Source organism: Phascolarctos cinereus, unplaced genomic scaffold (assembly GCF_003287225.1).
Source record: "Phascolarctos cinereus isolate Bilbo 61053 unplaced genomic scaffold, phaCin_HiC Scaffold_9;HRSCAF=440, whole genome shotgun sequence".
Taxonomy (NCBI): Eukaryota; Metazoa; Chordata; class Mammalia; order Diprotodontia; family Phascolarctidae; genus Phascolarctos; species Phascolarctos cinereus.
In genome coordinates this window covers 161,407,778-161,421,518 of record NW_027556402.1, presented here as the reverse complement: position 1 = coordinate 161,421,518, position 13,741 = coordinate 161,407,778, and positions in this window count along the sequence as shown.

The window sequence follows — 13,741 nt, the reverse complement described above, 5'->3', positions numbered from 1 at the left end:
AAAACAAAGTGTAATAGGAGTTAAAATCAGGTGGGGTTGGCTAGGGTCATTAGGAAACAATATTTCACAGAGCAACATTTATGAGTTGAGCCTTGAATTTATGTATGATAGCATTCAAATTCATTGCCTCTAAGGGGTATTTGAATCTAAGGTAACACCATTTATAATATTATGAAATCCAGGTTTGGAAGATGTCCCTTATTCTGGATATGAAAAAAAAAATGATGCTCAAAATGGTCAAGTCCCTTTTCCAAGGTTACACAGCAATATGGTGACTTAAACCACAGCTGTCTGGGCAGTGCTTTCCATGCCCTCATTCTTTAATATGAGCTTTTATTTCTTCTATAAAAGGAGTATCTAACAAGGAAACTCCCTCTACCAAAGCATATTGATACTTGCTCTCACTTTTTAACTTAATAGTCTTGGTAAATTACTTGGGGGCACAGAGAGGTTAAGTGACTTACCCAGGGTCATATGGCTAGTATGTATCAGAAGTAAGGTACTTAGACATTTCTGACTTCCAGCCTGGCTCTCTCTATCAGGGATGTGGAACCTGCAGCCTCGAGGCCACATGTGGCCTTTTAGCTCCTCAAGTGTAGCCCTTTGACTGAAGTTTGAAGTATGAAGACCGACTATGAAGTTTAGATTCAGTCAAAGGGTCATCCGTGAGGACGTAGAGAGCCATATGTGGCCTTAAGGCCGCAGGTTCCAAATCCCTGCTGGACACTTTCACCTGGCCTTTCATACTTCATGACATCCTTGGAAACTGAATGAAGAAAATGTTTCCTTACTCTACCACATTCTCCACAGGACCCATTTGCCTGCATTCATACAGGATGGTAAGAACAGCCTGCATTGACTTCTGGGAGCTAAGACGGCAGAGTAATCAGTGAGTCCCTCTCCCTCTCCTTTACTGACCTTGAAAAAACCAGAAAATACCACCCCAGGAAAAATCCTGGAACAGTGAAGCCAGCAGAAAGACAAGGTCCAGCAGTTTTTTAGCTCATGAGGCTAGGGGGATTAACAGGAAAAGTCCCTTTTGCTGAAGAGGACCAGTACAGGATGGGAGACACCCTGGTAGGTCAGCAGCAAGCCCCACTTCAGCAAACCAGCTGGAGATCCTGAGCCCCAGGTACCTGGAGCAGGCAAGCACCAACACCAGGACCCCCATGTGCCTTGTCACAGCCAGGGGAACTGACAGACACCAGCATGGAACACCACCATTTGTGCAGTGGATAGGAGTCCATCAGTGGATAAGCTTACCCATGGTCTAGTGCAGCACACAGTGAGGAAGTGACCTCCAGCAGCCAGACCATCCTATCCCCACACCCCACCCTGTGAGCTTCAGTCTAATGCAGAAAAACCCTACTTGGCCCTGGCATACATCACCCACCATCACCCCTCCAGCTCAGCACCAGGTAATCTACAACCTCCACAGCCTCCAGCTGGTAGAATCTGAGGCCTCAGCACATAAAGCCAATTACCAGGCCCCTAGCCCCTAGCCCAAGAAGTGTGGGACAGTGCCTTCTATGCCCCAGAAACAGAGAACGATTTTAAAAGCCAGGAAAAAGGCAAACACCATGAGCAAAAAGCAACATAGAAAAACAAATTCCATAGATTCTTACTATGGGGACAGGGAAGATCAAAACACAAATTCAGAAGATGACAGCTCTGTCAATATACCCACATTTGAAACCTCAAGGGGCAATATGAACTGGTCTCAAGCCCAAAAAAACCTTCTTGGAAGAGCTCAAGAAGGATTTTAAAAGTCAAATAAGAGAGATAGAAGAAAAATTGGGAAAGGAAATGAGAGGTATGCAAGAGAGAGTCAATAGCTTGGAAAATGAATGACAAAAATTGACTGTAGAAAACAAGTCCTTAAAAAATGCAGTTGGCTAAATGGGGGAAAAAAAGATGCACTGAATAAAACAACTCCTTAAAAAGTAGAATTGGCCAAATGGAAAAGGAGGTACAAAAGCTAACTGAAGAAAACAATTATTAAAATTTAGAATTGGGCAAGTGGAAGCTAATGACTATATGAGACATCAAGAATGAAACAAAATCAAAATAATGAAAAAATTTGAAGAAAACATAAATACCTCATTGGAAAAACAACAGACCAGGAAAATAGATTTAGGAGAGATAACTTAAGAATTACTGGTCTGCCTGAAAGCCATGATGAAAAAAAGAGCCTGGACGGAATCTTCCAAGAAATCATCAGGGAAAATTTCTCTAGAATCAGAGGGTAAAATAGTCATCAAAAGAATCTATAAATAACCTCCTGAAAAAAATCTCAGATGGAAAATGCCAAGGAATATCATAGCCAAATTCCAGAATTATCAGGTCAAGAAGAAAATACTGCAAGCAGGCAAAAAGAAACAATTTAAATATCATGGAACCAATGTCAGGATTACACAGGACCTTGCAGCTTCTACCTGAAAAGATCAGACAGCTTGGAATATGATTTTCCATAAGGCAAAAGAGCTTGGATTACAACCAAGGATCAACTACCCAGCAAAATTGAGCATCATCTTCCAGGCAAGGAGATAGACATTCAATGAAATAGAAGACTTCCAGACCTTCCTGATGGAAAGACCAGAGCTCAACAGATGATTTGATCTTCAAATACAAGACTCAAGAGAGGCATAAAAAAGTAAACAGGAAAGAAAAAAAATGTTATTCAATAAGGGCAAACTGTTTATATACCTACATGGGAAAATTTTAACTCTTGAGAACTATATCTTTATTATGATATTTAGAAGGGATATACATAATCAGAGGGTGTGGGTACAAATTGACTTTGATATGAAGATAAAAACCTAATTAAGGGGTGAAAAGGTATTATAATAGGAGAAGGGGAAAGAAGGAGGCAGAAAAGGATAAATTACATCACCTGAAGAGGCACAAAAACATTATGATAGAGGGAAAATGGGTAGGGAGATAAACATTGTTTGAACCTTACTCTCATCTGATTTGGATCTAGGATGGAATAATATATTCAGTTAGGTGTAGAAATATAACTTGCACTATAGACAGCAGGAGGGGAAAGGGGAAAGAAAAGGAAGGGAGTGGTTAGATGGGAGGGGAGAAGTAGTAAAGGAAAAGGGAAAGAAAAGGGAGAGCCTGACAGCAGGGAGGGAAGATTGAGGGAGGCTGTGATCAAAAGTGAAACACTAGTGAAGGGGGGAAAGGGAGAAAGGAAAAAGGAAAGCATAAACAGGGCAGGGGAGAATAGGATGGAGAGAAAGACAGCTAGTAATCATAACTGTGAGCGTGAATGGGATGAACTTTCCCATAAAACAAAAGCTGATAGCAAAATGGATTAACGATCATAATCTTACAATATGTTTTTTACAAGAAATATATTTGAAACAGAGGGATACACACAGGGTAAAGGTAAAAGTCTGGAGCAGAATATATTATGCTTCAGCTAAAGTAAAAGAAAAGCAAGAGTAGCAATCATGATCTCAGACAAAACAAAAGCAAAATTAGATCTAATTAAAAGAGATAAAGAAGGAAAATATATCCTGCTAAAAGGCACTACAGACAATGAGGTAAAATCATTGCTAAACATATATTATCCAAGTGGTATAACATCCATATTCTTGGAGAAGTTAAGGAGTTACAAAAAGAAATAGATAGCAAAAGTATACTAGTGGGGGACCTCAACATCCCCGTCTCTGAACTAGATAAATCTAACCACAAAATAAACAAGAAAAAAGTTAAGGCACTGAATAGAATTTTAGAAAAATTACATACGGTAAACCTCCGAAGACAATTGAATGGGGATAGAGAGGAATATACCTTTTTCTGTACATTCTATGGCACCTACACAAAATTGACATGTATTAGGACATAAAAACCTCATAATCCAATGCATAAAGGCAGAAATATTAAATTCATCCTTTTCAGGTTATCGTGCAACAAAAATTATATGTAATAAAGGGCCAATAAAAGATAGACTAAAAGTAATAGTAATGGTAAAGGCCTCATATCTAAAATATAAAGAGAACTGAGTTGGATTTATAAGAATACAAATCATTTCCCAATTGATAAGTGGTCATAGGATATGAATAGGAAATTTTCAGATGAAGAAATTAAATCTATGTATAATAATATGAAAAATGCTCTAAATCACCAATGATTAGAGAAATGCAAATCAAAACAACTCTGAGGTACCACATCATACCTATTAGATTGACTAACATGACAAAATAGGAAAGTTATAAATCCTGGAGAAGATGTGAGAAAATTGGAACAGTAAGGCATTGTTGATGGAGTGGTGAACTGATCCAACCATTCTGGAGAGGAGTACGGAACTATGCACAAAGGGCTATAAAATAGTGCATACCCTTTTACCCAGCAATACCACTTCTAAGTCTGTATCCCAAGTTAAAAAAATGGAGAAAAGACCCACAGGTACAAAAATTTATAGCAGAGCTTTTAGTGGTGGCAAAGAATTGGAAATTGAGGTGATGCCCATCAATTGGGGAATGGCTGAACAAGTTGTGGTATATGAATGTAATGGAATACTACTGTGCTATAAGAAATGATGAGCAGGCAGACTTAAGAAAAACCTGGAATAGCTTATGTGAATTGATGCTGAGTGAAGTGAGAAGAACCAGGACAACATTATACACAGTAACAGCCACATTTTGTAATGTCTGACTTTGATAGACTTAGCTCTTTTCACCAATACAAGGATATAAGACAAGTCCAAAAGACTCAGAACTATGCAGTCTGAATGCAGATCAGAGCATACTATTTGCTTTTTGTTGTTGTTGTTTCCTTTTTCTCGTGGTTCCTCTCCTTTGTTCTAATTCTGCTTTCCAACATGACTAATGTGAAAATATGTTTAATAAGAATGCATATGTAGGGGCAGATAGGTAGGACAGTGGATAGAATACTGGCCCTGGAGTCAAAAGGACCTGAATTTAAATCTGGCTTCAGACACATAACACTTACTAGCTGTGTGACTCTGGGCAAGCCACTTAACCCCAATTGCTTTGCCCCCCAAAAAATAGGGAAAAAAAGAATTTATACGTAGAGCTTATATCAGATTGCTATTTGTCTTGAGGAGGGAGGTAGGGAAGAAAGTGGAGAAAATTTAAAACTCAAAAGCTTATGGAAGTGAATGCTGAAAACTAAAAATAAATTATAAATTTTAAAAAAGAGCATCAATAAAATATTTTAACAGGAAAAAAATAGCTTGCATTGATGTAGCTTTTTCAGGTTCACAAAGTGCTTGCCAAATGTTACCTCATTTAATCCTCAAGACTCTGAGAAGCTGTTGCTATTATTATTTGTTTTATAGATGAGTAAACTGAGATGCACAGGTTAAATGATTTGCCCAGGGATAGCCAGATGCTAAGTATTTATGCCAGATTTTAACTCACATGTTCTGCCTGCATGTCCAGCACTAGATCTACTAGATCTACCCAACAAGCTTCAAGAAAAGAAACAGCTAGGAACTACTTTGGTGAGCTGAGCTCTCTATTCTTCATGGGGCCTTGACATACTATCTGTGTGGGAACACCCCCCCCCCCCATATGGTACTCACACACACGCTAGAAAGCATGGAGAAAGAGGAAAGCAAGTAGCATATCATACAAATACAAATTTAACTTTTCTTTGGCTCTGCTTTAACCAGCTTTGGGTTCTGTCTACAGACGCCCGCTGTTAAGCACATATTGACTTTCTACATAAAAAAAAAAAACCCACCATCCAGTCTAGTAAATCAAATCTTCTCTCCAAGGGCAGAAGATGGCATCACTTAGCTAGAAGAGTATAGTGTGGACTGAAGCATTGTCCTTAAATGAAGATAAAAACTGCACATCACCTCTATGAATAATTAATATAAAGAAATATGCATAGACCTGAACCTGAGAACATGGTTTAATTTTCAACATCTTGGCAAGCATAATTAGTGACCCTATTTTAAATAACATTTTAAATAAACTATTAGTCAATCAACTTTGTGCCTGGTTCAAGCAGAGACTCATTTAGCCTCTGACCGATATGTGTTCCTCAGAGGTTTTCAAAGTCAATTAGAAACCTGTTGCAAGGAGGATAGGATGATAGCAGCTGTGGACACTGGACTGGAGCCATACACACTCCAGAGTTCACATTGCTGCATTTGGGACTATGAGGTAATTTGTCCATTAATATCACTATAGGCAGAAATGTGGTAAGAGAAATTATTTCCTCCCTCCATAGACCACCACCACCCTCAAAACGCAGGGCACAGGGGTAGGGAATTTGGGGCCTTGAGGCCACATGTGGCCTCCTAGGTACTCAAGTGCAGCCCTTAGACTGAATCCAAACTTCACAGAACAAAACAGTTTGGATTCAGTCAAAGGACTGTATTTGGGGACCTAGAGGGTCACATGTGGCCTCCCAGGTTCTCCACTCCTGGCATTGACTTTGCTATTCTGCCCTATTCAATAGTTATGTTTTTATCCTTTGTGTACATATTTTTTGTGTATGGATGGGATAATAAAAGGAGCATAAAACCTGTCAGGGTATTTGTGTATTTATTTATTGGTAAGGCACATGATGATGTCCTTGTGGATATATTCATAAATCGTCAGAAGGTGAATAGCTTGTAAACTTGGAGATATTTACATTAAAGATGTCAAACAATTTTAAATACAATCTGAGTACCACTAAGCAGGAAAAAAAAATATGCAGGTTCTTTATTCTTTGCCTATTTCTTTTCACATTCAGCATGTTTTACATTAGAAAACTGAAGATAAAATATGATTTGTTAAAGGAACATAAGGAATGTAAGAATTCCATACCAAGTTTTATTCTATAGATATGCATAATGAATAATTGAAATAGGTGGTTTTGCAAAAGTGAATGTTTAATGATACGGTTGCATTCAAAAATTAAATCAGCACCAGTCAACAATCTCAAAATCTATGGTTACAGAGAAAATTGAGTGCCAAAATTCATGCATTATTAAGTAAACACCGGTAAATAGAAATATCCATCTGTTCTTATTGCTAAAGATAACAGCATTCATTTTTAATGATGAGTTTGGAAATACAGCACCAAGGAACCCTACTTAATAAGCCTAGTTGTTTCTTCCTCTGTGAGGATGCATGCCCCCACTATGGTCTGCCAATTTCACTGAACCTTTTCTAGGACTGGAGATAAATACAAGAATGCTTTTCATTTGTCCTTTTAACTACATCATGCCCCTTGGCAGCTAGTATGGAAGCCATGCAAATTTCCTTGAAGAGTCTAGAAATCTGAAGGAAACATTTAGTAACCTCTGGTAGGTATAAGGTCAAACTAACCACCTCTGTTCTTCATTCTCCAATCATAGAGAACTAAGACATAGATCTAGGGAGGAGAGAGATACTGCAAAAGATGATCAGAGAATTTCTTAGCTGGTTTTCTGTTTTATGGCCATTCTGGGCCCTGATCTGGATATTGCTGTTCTAAAAAAGTCTCAAGATGGATATGTTCTCTGTGTATTCTTTCTTAATAACTCTTATATCTGTATTTTTTGGTCAAAAAACTCAGGGATTTGGCTAAAAGAAAAAAAACCTAGTGTACTATGGCTTAGTGGATTTGGAGTAAAAAGATCTTAGTCTAAATCTTAGTATTTCTACATATTGTGTGACTTCATGCAAGTCACTTCACTACTCACAGCCTCACCTTCCCCATTTGTAAAATGAGCAAGTCAGACTAGATTTTTAATAAGGTTGCTTTCATCTCCGACATTCTATATTTCTCTGAAGGAACTAAACTAATTAATCTATGCTACAAAGTTGGTGGAAATTGGATTCCTTAGAGCAGTAGTTCTTAAACTCTTGGGTCTCAGGACCTCTTCATACTCTTAAAAATTCCTGAGGATCCTTTAAGAGCTTTGGTTAAAGTGAGTTGTATTTGTCAATATTTACAATTCTAGAAATTAAAATATATTAGTATCATTATGAAAATAATTTTGATCTCATAGAGCCCTGTAAGGTCTCAGTGACTTCAAGGATTCCCCAGGCTGCACATCTGAGAATTGGTGCTTTAAAGTATGTTATGATTTACACCACCCACCTACTCCCCAGATATGATAGTTGGAAGTAGTTCACGTATGAGTTCCCCCTTCCCAATGGCATGAGGTGATGGGCTAACCAGGGAGCTATTCTGGGTTAGAGTCATCACAGAAAAAAAAGAAGCACTTTCTCTATTGGCAACAGGACACCAAGGTTAGGAGGAGGAAAGAGGAAAAATGGCAAAAGCTACACCTAAGGCATTTGAGTTTCTCTACAGAGAAACTGGTATGAACTAGTTAAAATTAGGAAGAAATGGGAACTAATTAGAGAAGTAAGCATCAGGAATTTTTGCAATTGGGGCATTGTGGACAATTAACCTCATGACAACACCTGCCTTTCTACAGTTTACTCTTGATGAATTATTGAAGTGTTCCTGTCCCATATCCTCTTGTATCTCAGATGAAACAGTTTGCTGAGATTGGAGAACACTCCAAAAAATCCCATGTACAGATCTTTGCTATGTCTTTATTCACTGGATAAGAGTGGGTAAATTTAATAAGATACCTGAACATTTACCCAGTGATCTAAGGGTTATCCTGAGCCCTTTGAATATTTCATTTTTAGAGAGGGATAAACAAAAGGCGGTTTCCACTGGATACCCTGTGTAGAAGCCTAAGATTATGGGTTTCACTTTCGTCCTAAAATGATTTACCTAAAGACACACCTCTTATATGAGAAAATAAGCTATTTAATCCTAGCTCCACCACCAAGTAAACTATTCTTTTTTTCAGTAGCTCAGGCAGTTTGCTGCTGTTCCTCTCATAAGCTCATAGGTATAGAGTTAGAATGGGCCTCAAAGGCCAACCCCCACATTTTACGGATGAGGAAATTGAGGTATAAGGATGTGATATGATTTATCACAAGTCACAGAGATAGGAAACATCAGAGGTGGGATCAGAATCCTGCTCCTCTGACTCCCGACGTAATACACTTTCCATTGTCCCATGCTTTCTTGATCTAATGTTATTTTCCCTTTAGTTTTGTATTGTTATACATGCGTACTAGAGTGTATTGTTAGTAAACACGTGCTCTTATACTTTCTGAATTCTAGCTAAGAGTCAAAGTGACCTAGTGAATTGGAGCAAGGGAAGGGGGCAGTCAGAATCAGGAAACACTAGGTCCAATTCTTGCCTCTGACCCATTCTGGCTGTGACAAGGAAGGAAGGAAGGAAGGAAGGAAGGAAGGAAGGAAGGAAGGAAGGAAGGAAGGAAGGAAGGAAGGAAGGAAGGAAGGAAGGAAGGAAGGAAGGAAGGAAATGGAAAGATGTGGAAGGATATGGAAGGAAAGGAGAGAGGGAAGATGTATAGATGTATTGAAGTCCTTATATGTACCAGGCATTATGCTAAGCACTTTACAAATAATATCTCATTTGAGCCTCACAATCTTGGGATTAAGTCTTATTATATTATTATGTTCATTTTACAGATGAGCAAACTGAGATGATAGAGATTAAGTGATTTGTCCAGGGTCACAAATGTAGTAAGTGTCTGAGACTGGATTTGAATTCAATCCTTCCCAACTCCAGACCCAGTACTCTATTCACTCTATACCTAGCCACCTCTATGGGAAAGTAACTTGACCCTCAACTCATTCCCTTTTCACATTCTTTTTTGCCCTTTCTCTAATTTACACTTTAGTTTGGTGCTGATATAAAAAAGCTAGATTTAGAGTTCTCCATCCTTCTCACAATATGTATATATGTTTATGTGTATGCATCATAATATAAGTAAATCCTTATTAAGTATTTACTTCAACTAACACTGAAGAGCATTTTCAATTGTGTTAATATACAGATATAAATATAATAACCCTCATTACTTGACCTACCAATTTGTCAAACACTATCCTTGCATTACCATACCCTATTCAAGCAATAATAATAGTAAAAATATGAAACCAACAATGATAATTTCAAGAAACTATTTTGATACTGTTTTGTATCATAACCCAGTATGAGTATGTAAAAATATACATTAAAAAGAAAAAAAAATAACAGAAAAATAACATTAGATCTTCAACATAGAAGACCTACACCAAATCACTAAAACCTTGCATCTGATTTTGACATGGGGAGCCACTTACTATTTCATTTAATAACTTTTTTTCTCATTTTAATAGAATTTTCTTCTGTAACACTATGAATAAAGTGCTCAAATTGAGGAGTTGGTCTTATTTTACAAAAAGGTTAACACGTAAGTAAATTCTCCAAAGTGACAATCTCTGATTTAAAAAAAAAACTTACAAAAAACTTTAATTATCTTTCCCCTGATAGGCTGGTGTTGTGTTTATTTTGTTTCCCTTTCCAGATTTATAACCCTACATATATATTCTCTATACATATATATAATATATATATTTTTTTCCTGTACTTCATTCTGCTTGAATCTGAGCCTATTTTTCACCTTTCCTTTACCTTTTTCCCCCCAACACCCTCCTTCCTTCCTCCAGTCTGGTGTCATGTCCAAACCTAACAAGCTTACTGTCTCCCCTCTGCAAGAGGAAATTGACTCCACTCTCAAAACCAGGACCATCAATTCCCCTCAGGATTCCAATGTACTGTGAGAGATTTGTGGAATGTCTCTCCTCTAATACCATTGGTTCAAGTCCCTCACCAGCTGCTTTTATCCCTATTCTTCCGTATTTATCCCTATGCCCTGTTATTAGAGATTTAGTTTCATTTAACATCAATTAACTTTTCCAAAAGGATACTTCCTTCAAAGACATATCCAAAAATTCCATTTCCACCAATACCTATGGTGCTTACACTCCAGGATACTTCCTAGTACATAGTAGTGTTGGGGTGAGGGTAGAATGGGAGGGGGGGTTCAACTTATCATAGTGCCTATATAACATTAGCCTCATCAAGTTCACATCCAAGCAGCATCTCTGCCAGAAAAGTCTTTGTTTTAAATGGTAGCAAGTATTGAACTCCCCAAAGATCACTCCTTGCTGCTTAGGGCACCAGTGCTGGGCTGACAGCAATACTAGATCTGGGCTATGAGTTCCAGATTCCCATGACTTGGTCCCCCACACTTTTGAAACACTCGAGGTCAGAGACTCCATTTTCTTCACTGAAGGCTATGAGTGGAGTGACCAAGAACCCCAAAAAGTGAATGATGCAGAGAGATGTCTTTGTGAATGCCTTCAGAATCAGAGATTTTCTTCTGTTAGCCAACCAGAAACAGTTATAGAATGTTTCTCCATCCTCCACAAATCTATTTCTCCAATCTAGCTTATATGCCGTCATATTTTTCCCCAGAAACAGGTTTCCCAGTTTCTCCATGAGGAAAGACATTGTTCCATGTGTGTTATTTATGCTCTGGATCTCTCTTACACCCTTATCAAGTCAGATGACCCAAATTATCTGCAAATCCTTTAGTTTTCTGGAGACTGCTTCCTATCACCTCCAAGATCTAACATAAAATCTTCTATTTGATATTTAAAGTCATTCATAACCTGGCTACTTCCTTTCTTTTTCAGTCTTATTATGTCTTATACTGTTCTCCTTATTGCTCATCATTCTTTTCACAAAAAATCAATCCCCCAACTCCATGCATTGTAATAGCTATCCCCAGCGTGTGGAATTCTCTTTATTATTTCTGCCTCCTTGTTTCCATGGCTTCCTTCAAGTCTCAGCTAAAAATGAGACTTCATTCCTCTGAGATTATCTCTAATTTATCCTGTAAATATTGTGTTTTCTACACTCTTGTTTGTATGTTGTCTCCCCTATTAGATTGTGAACTCCCAGAGAGCAGGGACTATCCATTTCTTAGTGCAGAACTTGGCACAGAGTTGACCTTTAATAAATGCTTGTTGTCCAAACCTCTACTTTTACTTAAAAATTCCTTCTTTTTGTTGTTGTTTATCCAAGAGGACCAAACGTAACAGCACATGGTGGTGTATTGACTTGTGTGTGAATTGGATTTAAATGAAGCACAGTTACACAAAGTCCTCAGCCTCACACTTTCTGGAAAAGTCATATAAGTACAGTGGCAAGACAAAAGTCAGGATGACTGGCAAATGGCCCAGATGAAGTGGATGAGCTTGGCATCTTTAATGTCTGACCAAGCTCTAAGTGTTCCACAGTCTGGTTCAGCTGTTATGACTGTTGGAAGAAAGTATTCTCATCTGCCCATTCCACCAGGGGAAGTCTTCACATATTTGGGGTACATGTCCCCTTAAGTCACCTATGGTTTGAGGTCTGACAGTTACCCCCTTCAACCTGGTTTAGCAGGTCTATCAATATGGTATTCCTGGGATGTAGTCACCATGCATGCTACAACTTCTCAGAGTAACCTGTAAAAGTTGAGTGACAGAGTGAACACCAAAGGTGTATGAGCAATCCTGAAAAGGGCTAAACAAGCCCTTACACCCAAGGTGCTTAACACCCCATACGTCCTAAATAAAAAGTCCTTATACTATACGTGAGGCAGAGAGGTGGTACAATAGATAAAGAGCTAGACCTAGAATCAGAAAGAACTGAGTTCCAGCCTCTGATACTTACTAGCTGTGTGAGCGTCGGCTTACTCATCTATAAAATGGGGATAATAATAGCACCTACCTTTCAGGTTTGTTGTGTTCATCAAATAAAACAATATTTGTAAATACCTAGTATAGTACCTGGCTATATCTACAAAATAAGCACCTCAAAATTGCTTATTCCTTTCTTTCTTTCTTATAATATTTCTAAGGTTTACAAAGTACTTTATAAATATTATCTCATTAGATTAAAAAAAAAACTTTGGGAGTATTATTAACACCCTCATTTTACAGTTGAAAAAAACTGAGGCAGATAGAGGTTAGGTAATGGCCAGTAAATGTCTGAGGCAGGATTTGAACTCATGTCTTCCTAATTGCAAATTAGCTCTCTGTCTGCTGCCAACTAGCTGCCTCACTTGTCTGGTGAAAACTGTAGGAAGACAACACACACACACACACACACACACACACACACACACACACACACCCCTCTCAATGTATTTTACCACTGTTTCCTCCTCCTGCATCTCATGACAAGTTAATGAAGCAGAGCTGCACAGCCAGGACAATCCAGACCCCCCATCCAATGCCCATCCAGCAAGGTCCTGCTGGAGCTAGCACAAAACACTTCAGAAAGAAAATCCAAAATACCCATGTGGGAAATTGGGCTTTATTGCATTTAAAGGACACCATAGTGAGCTTGTTAAACTGTGAGAGACCAAGCTTTAGAAAGCTTTAGAGTAAATTTCATCATACTGTGGGCATATGTTGTTTTCTAATTGAGAGCTGTTCAACATATTGGCACACTTACCGAGGGATTTGAGAACAAGTAAATGGGTAACAGGCTCAGATTTTGACAAGATAGGAGTAAAAAACCAAAAAAAAAGAAACAACCAAAACCAAAAACAAAAAACCTCATTTATTCCTTTGTGACTAATGTTTTGTTAAATTATAAAGTTTGAGCTTTTTGGAAAGTGTTATTTCATATCCTATTGCTATTGGGATAATGTGTTTTTGTTGTTGTTTTTCCACTAGAACATTCAACATTACACAGTGAAACAGGTTCTAGGCTTGATCTCAGAAGGCCTGATATCAGATCCAGACTCTAAGCAGGGTGATAGGGCAGATAGAGTGCTGGACTAGAAGTTAGAGAGATCTGGGTTCAAATCCTGCTTCAGATTCTTACCTGCTACGTAAAGGC